Source organism: Mastomys coucha, unplaced genomic scaffold, assembly GCF_008632895.1.
Source record: "Mastomys coucha isolate ucsf_1 unplaced genomic scaffold, UCSF_Mcou_1 pScaffold16, whole genome shotgun sequence".
Taxonomy (NCBI): Eukaryota; Metazoa; Chordata; class Mammalia; order Rodentia; family Muridae; genus Mastomys; species Mastomys coucha.
The window spans coordinates 70,076,242-70,085,279 of record NW_022196898.1 but is presented as its reverse complement, the minus strand read 5'-3'; the positions used below and the strand labels follow the sequence as shown (position 1 = coordinate 70,085,279).

General features: G+C 46.4%; 1 protein-coding gene across 1 annotated transcript in view; it reads right to left on the bottom strand.

Moving 5' to 3' along the window:
• The window catches only part of Bcar3 (BCAR3 adaptor protein, NSP family member), a 114,039-nt gene extending 110,957 nt beyond the window's left edge, over positions 1–3,082 (bottom strand). Inside the window, exon 1 of the mRNA XM_031375333.1 lies at positions 2,665–3,082. The gene's annotated coding sequence lies outside the window, so the exon portion shown is untranslated. The remainder of the gene's footprint in view (positions 1–2,664) is intronic.
• Between the last annotated feature and the right edge of the window lie 5,956 nt (positions 3,083–9,038).

The window sequence follows — 9,038 nt, the reverse complement described above, 5'->3', positions numbered from 1 at the left end:
GGGGGAGTGGGGGGGAAGATAAGGGACCAGGCAAGGGAAGATCTGAAGGCAGCTCCAGTCAGGGGAAAGATTCCAGTGCAACCAATGCAAAAGCATGGGAATGAGTGGCTAGAGCAACTGCCCAGAGCTTTATTCTTCACTTGCAGATGGTTCTGTGCCAAGGCCACTTGTCCTTACACACGTCTATGCACCATTTGGTCTTGAAAAAAAAAGAAAAATGGTATGACTCAGAACCAGGGTCCTGGAGCCAGTATTTACTGCTTCCAACCTCTACCCTGCCTCTGGCGTAGCAGCTAGTCACACCACACTCTGACAGTCAGTGGGTCATTGGTGAAAGGTGTTTACAGTCCTGTCTTCATGGACTGTTGTGGAAATTAAATGTGATCACGTGCATGAAGTTCATGTCGTGCTTGCATACCAAGCAAGAGTATCTCTTCCAACCCTGCAGGAGCCAAGGCAGCCTAGCTTATTCACAGCATCCCCACAGAAGCGGGAGTTTACAGAAAAAAAAAAAAAAAACCTTCGAAGCTAGGGAGGCTAGGGAGGGAGGTGTTTCAACCTACAACAGATATTAACATGCCAAGCCCAGAGGACAGAGACACAAAAGGGCATAGACTCCCAGTGAACCATACACATGCTTTCAAACAAACACCCCCAGTGAAGACTTTGACCATTCCTCCTTTACTGCCAGATCCTGAAATACATACAAAGGTCAGATGATCACTGATAGGAAAGTTTGACAGTCTGAGAGTATGAGTGGACCTCATGACAAACTCCTGCAGCCTTGCCGGCCTGCCTTCCTAGTAAGTCGCTGAGCTTTGAAAAGTTTCTGACCTCTGTCCAGATGGCCAAAACAATACCACAAAACCTGATGACCTTGCAAGCTTGAGTCTTCTCAGTTTTCTAAAGTGGAATATTTTCAAGTTACACTCACTCACTCAGGAATGGTAATCTGCTGGAAGGGCCTTAAGAACTTGTATATTTTGCCGGGCAGTGGTGGCGCATGCCTTTAATCCCAGCACTTGGGAGCAGGTGGATTTCTGAGTTCGAGGCCAGCCTGGTCTACAAAGTGAGTTCCAGGACAGCCAAGGCTACACAGAGAAACCCTGTCTCAAAAAGCCAAAAAACAAAAAACAAAAAGAAACAAACAAACAAAAAACTCATATATTTCAAACTGGAAATGCCACTCCCTCAGCTGCCCTCACCTTGGCCATGACAGAGAATTTGCAATTCAAATCTGCAGTTCTAACACTTTTGCAAAGCCGAACAGGGCAGGCAGATGGAAGTACTCCACAGATAAAGTTGGCTTATCCACTTAGAACTTGTGGCTTTAGGAATCGATTTTTGAAGTAACCTTATGAAGTCTAGCCAACCGATTGAAGTATGAATAATTCTTCCATGGGTTTGTATTTCAAGCAATACAGTGAAGGATTTTACAGGGCAAGGTTCTTAAGATTAGTACCCATCTGACAAAGCAGTCCTTTCTTTATCAATAGGAACTGAAATCTTGGTTACTCATCTTGGAAATGTCAGGCTTTTTAACAACACTTGTGAGTGAGTCGGTGTTTGGCATGGTAAACTGTTTTCTTTATATGGGGAGGCTTCCTGGCCCACTTGCGGGGTGGGCAAACGGCTTAGCCAGTGGGCCTCCGGATGACTGAGCCCCCTTCAGGATCTCGCCTCCCCCCGGGGGGTGGGGCAGGAGGGAGACACAGAATTCAGATAATCAGTTCCCAAACTGACCTTCCCTGGGCCAATGTACTTGCCATGGAGAGGTCTGTGGAACCTTGGGAGATAAGAGTCAAGGTTTAAAAGACTCTCTGAGCTCAGGGCTCTCCTCTTTCCATCCCTAACTGCTGTAGGGAAAAACAAAACACAAAAACAAAAACTAAAAAACTAGACTCGGGTTATTCCCTTTTTCACCTTGCCTCAAACAACCGTTAAGCCTTAGCCCTGTGTTACGCGGGGCCCCACAGCACCCGCTCGCTGCCTTTGCCACCTGCCCTCCGAAGAGTGTCTACACCTGATTAAAGTTTTCAAGTGAGCGTAGACTAAGCGAGTAAAGGAAGATGGGCTGCGAGCCGTCCCTCCCTCCTCCTTTTCCCTTCCCCTCTCCGACTCAGGGGGAAGCACACAACCAACTATTCATTCTTTCTCAACAAAGGGAAGGCGAGGGGAGGGAGATGTTGTCAACAGTTACTGGGCAGGCTCCTTCACTTTCTTTGCAAACTTCCCAAGAGATTAGTGGAGAAAGCCTCGGGCTTCCAGCACAGGCGTCTGGGCCAGCCCGTCTCCCCGGCTTAGACCAGCCTTGGGCAAAACGGGACTGGACTAGCAGGGGGTTCGGAGGGGTCCAGAGCCAGAGCCCCGGAAGATTCCGCCCTGGAGCCCGAGAGTAGGTGGGGATGCTCGAGGCGCAGCACCACGCTCCACTCCCGGAGTCCCGGGATCCGAGGACCCCCCCGAGGGCACAAGTCTCATCCCTCACTTTGGCCACCCTCCCTCCCACGTCTAGTTTGCGGGGAGGGCGATCGGGAGGGTACAAACAGACGCGGGCTGCGCTCTTCCTCTTGCCTAACTTTTCTCTAAAGAACTTCTCAGTCCTGTCTCAGTTCGACCGAGGGAGCCCCGGAGGCTGAGCAGGAACGCACGGGGCACACTCACCTCCCCGCGCGGCGCTCGAGGTCCGGGGTTGCGGTTCAGCGCCGGGCTGCCTGCACCTCACCGCAGCTGCTCCGGGAGCTCGGGCGGCTCATGGTCCGCGGGCGTCCGCCGAGAGGCCGGTGCGGCTGGCGGGTGCGCACGGCTGCCCCGCTCCGGCTGCTGCCTGGCCCGGCGGCGGCAGGCTCGGCTCTGAGCCGGCGGCGCGCTCTCTGGCCCTCAACTGGTGATTTGCGGCTTCGCGGCCCCACCCCGCCCAGCCGATTCGCCCGGCAGAGCCGAACCCCCGCGACATTTACATTCGGTGACCTCGTCTGGCTCTCTTCTGCCGGGATTTGAGAGTTTTGACTCCCCCCATAGCTCCCCCGAGAAGCTAAAACTTCAAGTGGAGCTCGGCCTCTTCCTCACTCAACCCGACAGCCTCGCCAATTCCACTCCTCCCCCCACCCCCTACCCGGCGTTATTTCGTTACGCAGCAGAGCCGCCGCTCTGCAGACACCTGGCCGGCTTTCAATTTAAAAGGCTTTGATGGGACAAAGACCGAGGTAACCACTGCGAACCAGCCAGGGAACAGGCAAATCAATCACCTCTCACACGTGCGCACGGAAAGCCGAGTGGGTGGACGTGCACGCAGAACTAGACGGCTCCGTGAGCCTACACATGCTAACAGTTTATCAAAACCTAGTTATAAAGTCACCTCTGCACTATCTGGTGGCTTGGTTTATGTCAAAGATTGCTGTGGTGCGGAGGGAGGACAGTACACAGTCCCGTAATGATGCCTACCCCCACAAATCAAATTCTGGTGGACTTCAGATCTAAACATAAAAGGTAAAACACAGTAACACTAAAGAAATTATCAGACGAAAACCAAAAGCAAACCGGGCAGTGGTGGCGCACGCCTTTAATCCCAGCACTTGGGAGGCAGAGGCAGGCTTATTTCTGAGTTTGAGGCCAGCCTGGTCTACAAGAGTGTGTTCCAGGACATCCAGGGTTATACAGAGAAACCCTGTCTTGAAAAACAAACCAAAAACCAAAAAGACAAAAAGCAAAAAACAAAAACAAACAATAAAACAAAAACCAAAAAAAAAAAAAAGTGCTGTAAAGATTCCTAAAATAGGTGAAGCACTAACTCCAAAGGAAACCTACTCATTAACATAACTGATATTAAGAATGAAAACGCAAAGCACAGACAAAACATAAGTACGTCGTACACCCAATAAAGGAAATGTACACAGACTATAAGGAACAACAGAAGGCTCCACGGGGAACTGCCCAGGTATTTTTATTTTCACGGTGTCCTGGTTTGCTTCTCTGTGGCTGTGATGAATGCTACACCAAGAGCAACTTGGGAAAGTGTTTATTTGGCTCACAAGTCACAGTCCGTCATTGGGCAAAGCCAAGGAGAGGAACTCCAGCAGAGCTAGTGAAGAACAGGGCTCACTGGCTTGCTCTCCAAGGTTTCCTCAGCTTCTTTATGCAATCCAGGCCCACCTGCCCAGGGGTGGCTAGCACCACCCACATCAATCATTAATCAAGAAAATACCTCTCCCACATGCCCACAGGCCAATCTGATGGAGGTAATAGGTTCCTCTTCCCAGGTGACTCTAGGTCAGGGGTTCTCTGATCTGCAGGTTACGACCCCCTGGGGGGGGGCGTCTAAGGACTCTCTCACAGAGTCACATATCTGATATCCAGTATATATACAGATATAATGTAAATGTATGATATTTACATCATGATTCATAACAGCAGCAAAATTACAGTTATGAAGTAGCAACAAAAATAATTTTATGGCTGGGGGCCACTACAGCCTGAGGAACTGTATTAAAGGGTGAGAACCACCCACTGCTCTAGAATGTTCAAACCGACAAAACTAACCACCACAAACGGACAACTGGCATTGGATCCCATTACAGATGGTTGTGAGCCACCATGTAGTTGCTGGAAATTGAACTCAGGACCTCTGGAAGAGCCATCAGTGCTCTCAGCCGCTGAGCCATCTCTCCAGCCCCCAGGATATATCTTTTAAACAAGTAAAATGATTCTGCAGCTACAGACAGCTTTAACAACAAAGTATTTTTTTATAAAAAAAAATCAGTAAATTTGAAGAACTTTGTGTTTTTTTAAAAAATAGTAAGACAGACAGAAAGAAAAAGGAAACCCTATCAGTCAGTTTATGCAGCACCATCAATGAGCCAATAGATTTGCATCATGGGCATTCTGGGAAGAGCAGAGAAAGAGATAAGGGAAGAAAATGTCCTGAATCTGGAGTGAGAAAGGAACGTCCTGGTCCATGGAGCCCAGAGAACGTTAACGGATTAAATACAGCTGCAAGGTCCCTCACAAACTTTAAGAGCAGAGCTTTGACATGTACTTGTATGCGTATTACCTTCACAATAACCCCCACTTAACCCTTCTCCAATGTCACTGTTGAAAGAGCCACTGATTTAGTTTTGCTTTGAAGACGCCTTTAAAAAGTGACCTGGTTCCAGAACATTAACTTTATTCCAGTGGCTTTTGAGTCCAAGCCGGCAGAAGACGGTATCTCACAATTTTCAAAAGCTCTGGCCTTGTCAGTGGGTACAAGCTCGTAAACAGCCTCGTGTAACAACAGAGTCACGATGTTAGACTCTCCCAAGACCCCACGCACGCTACAGCACTCACAGCGCATTATCAGCTGACCAGGGCCACGGGAATCCTGCTCAGCTCTGCTGAGCTCCCAGCTCCACTGGAGCAGACCTTTTATTTTATTTACAGTTTTGTGACAAATGAACGGAGCTGACTGTAGGCTCAAATGGCAACTGTCTGGTGTCAACTGACTGGCCTCAAAGATGTGACTACCATTTCGTAAGATTTACAGAGACCTCTTAACCTTTCTTTGTCAAGTTTTCTTTTCCTTTCAAACTATAAGAACGTTTTATTGATTAGAAGCTTCCCATTCATCTAATGTGAATATGTGTGGATTACCACACAGTAACAGAAATTAATGAGTGCAATTTAATAGAATGAGAAAGTAATATAATTTTTGGTTAGTTAGTATTCACCTATGCCACAAATTAAAACTATGTCTCTTTCTCTGTCTCTCTCTGTCACTCTGCCTCTGTCTCTCTCTTACAAACATACACACACACACACACACACACAATTGTTCCTCACTACCCAAGTAAGGAAACACTCTAAGAAAACCCACAAACACAAAACCCATAGATGCTCAAGTCCCTTATAGAACATGGTATGCTATTTACATATGTCTGTAAATCGTCTCTAGCTTATATACCTAATATAATGTAAATGTTATGTATATACTTATGTTGTATTGTTAAGAGAATAAGGACACATTCTCATTTATTTTATTAGCATATATTAATTATATAAAATAATGAGCTTCATTATGACATTTTCATATATGAATATAATAATCACATTCACTTCCCCCCTTTAACCCTTTATTTTCCACTGGTCCGTCCTATTTGCCAACAACAGATTCTTTTTTCTAAAGACAGGGGCTCATGTAGTCCAGGCTGACTTGGAATTTACTATTTGAGTATCCTGCCTCCGGATCAGTTCAGGGATTTCAGGTGTGCACCATCGTGCCTGGTTTATGCAAGGCTGAGAATTGAATGCAGGGGTTTGCACATGCTAGACAAGAAATCTCCCAAGGGAGCACATCCTTAACTTACCCAGATGCATTTTTCTTAAATTTTAAAGATTTATTTATATTATGTATATGAAGCCTTTGTCTGCATGTATGCATATGCATTGTGTTTATTATATCTGGTGCTCTGATATATCAGAAGCAAGCACCAGATTTCCTGGACATTTATCTTATTTCCAAGTCTTCCCTGGAACAAAGAATGCTGCAATGAATAAAATATGCAAGTATATTCACACCAACAAATTTCCACAATTAAAAACTACTGATTCAAAGAGAATATGCTTTTTAAATTGTGATAAATAATAACAATTTGTTTTCTGTAGGAATTGTGTCAATTTATAAGTGACAGAAAAATGCCAGCCTGATCAGATGTTATTTAACTCTGGGATTTTCATCAACTTATCAAGTAAAATATGAATTTATATAACTTCTCATTTGCATTTCTCTTATAAGAAATGAGGCTGCTTCTATTTTCATGTTTTCTAATCTTGTTTTTCTGTTTGAGTTTATACTTACCTTTTTAAAAAAAAGAGTTATTTTACTTTACATGTATTGAATGTTTGTCTGTGCACTGTGTGCATGTCTGGTGCCCAAGGAGGTCAGAAGAGGGTGTTAGATCCTCTGGAACTGGAGTTAAAAGCCATGAAGAGGGTGCTGGGATCGAATCCAGGTCCTCCACAAGAGCAACGAGTGCTTTTAGTGTCAAACCAACAGCTCTCTATATCCTTCTATTTCCAATAAAAAATTCCATCTGTGGGGTCTTATTCTATCAATTTTCTAGGGTCTCTTTCCATATTGAGAAGTTTAGCTTTCACGGTATGAGCTGAAAATGTTTTCTGTGAGAACCTTTTACGGACGAGATGCAAGCAGAGCACAGTTCTTTCGGGAGTCCACATTGGCAGCACTTAGATATCGAGCCAAGGTGTGGATGCTGATGAGGAGGCACTAGTCTTACTGTCACATGACAAGGGTTTTCACTTGGTTGGTGGCAGTGGAAAGAAGAGCGAAGGGCCAGTTATTACCAAGAAATAAACTGGCAAGCACCAGTAATCTGCAGTGGTCACAGCTACGATGGACTTAGGGGGTGACAACAAACACCCAAATGCTGTTCAGAGAGCTTCAGAAGCTTTGAACCCTGATCTGGTCCTGATCCCGATCTATGTGGAATTACAGAAAGGCTAGTTTGGGCACTTAAATGAGTTGCTGAGGCTCACGTGGGAGATACACAGCCGAATGAGGCTAACCCCTCACCTGCCCGAGGCTAACCCCTCATCTGCCCAACCCCAGCTCCTGGCAGGAGAAAGGGAAATGATCAAAGTCTTCAGTCCATGTGAGTAATGCCTAGCCTGATGACAGACGCAGACGCCTGGGAACAGCTGCCTCTTAGCCATGGAGACATGGGCTTAGTTTTAGGAACGCTGGGTGTTTTTCAGAGTTGGTTCCCTGACCGTTCTCCCTACATTTCTGTGGGTCCCTGGGGGTGTCACTGCTGATGCGAAAGCGGATTAAATAGGCAGGTCTCAGCTCAGATGTCCTGCTCTGGAGAAAGCCTTCCCATGCTCTTCCCATGCCACTTACGCATGCGCATGCCCAAGGTCCTCCGCTCCTCTTGTATTTGCTGCTGTTGCTAATCATACATTTGTTTTTGTTATTGCTGTTTAATATTTATTGCTCTATAGAATGTACGCCTTGTTTGGATTGGCCTTTGTTTTGTTCTTAGTAAGGGGCCTGGCATAGAATTATAACCCAGTACTTGCTAAATGAATAAATGAACTCCAGACCTCCAGGTCCCTTGGCCTTTTATCCTTACTCCCTGTACTAAAGCTCCCTGCAGGCTAAATAAATGGAATGCTATGTTGGTTGTGCTATAAACAGTCTTAAGATTCATATTTCTTCAGGCTGTGTGCTAGCCTTTACTTGCAGTTTTAGACAGGGAAGCCCTTAGCTAACTTGTTCCAGCAAACGTCTGAAAGGACAGCACTCTGAGGACTTCAGGGCTGAGCAGGAAGCTTGGTCTGGGAGTACTCAGCCAGGAGTTGATCCACAACTTTGTGGATCCACAAAGGAATTTGTTGAGTCCTGTCCCATGACATTGTGTGTTGACTAGCAGCTACAGCAGGCACTGGGTAAACTGCACATTAAGCTAGAAGGATCCCTGAAGTTTCAGCTTTACAGAGTACCAACCAAGAAACGAAAGAACAAGAGCGGCTCGCAGCTGTGATGGTGAGGCCCAACCAGATAAACCTGAGCATGCGCAGCCGCAGAAAGAGCAAGAGACGGAGAAGTCCCTGAAGTTAATGTAAGATAGATCCGTGAGGCAGGCATATCAGCTCTGAGGCAGACCATGGCAGGAAGGCTTGCAGTGTTTTCCAGAATATTCTCCTCTAGGTTCCTGCTGTGGATTTGGTACCATGGCAATCCAGTCTAGTAAGCTGGGCAGGCAGGCAGTCGGCTTCCAAGAGGCTGGCAGAACAGCTGTTTACTCGTTGCCACATTGGCTAGAGAATTCATGGCATGAGGGCTATGGTTTAATGGGCCCCGCTCAGCACTTGCTGAATAGTGAGAGGGTGAAAGAAATGTGCCTAGCAACACGGGCTCATTTTCTATTAAAGGTCCATTTAAACCTGCTTGTCCGTATTTGACCCGGTCGCTTCAGGACTTGTCCTCATCACCAAAGTCTGCATCTCTCTCTCTCTCTCTCTCTCTCTCTCTCTCTCTCTCT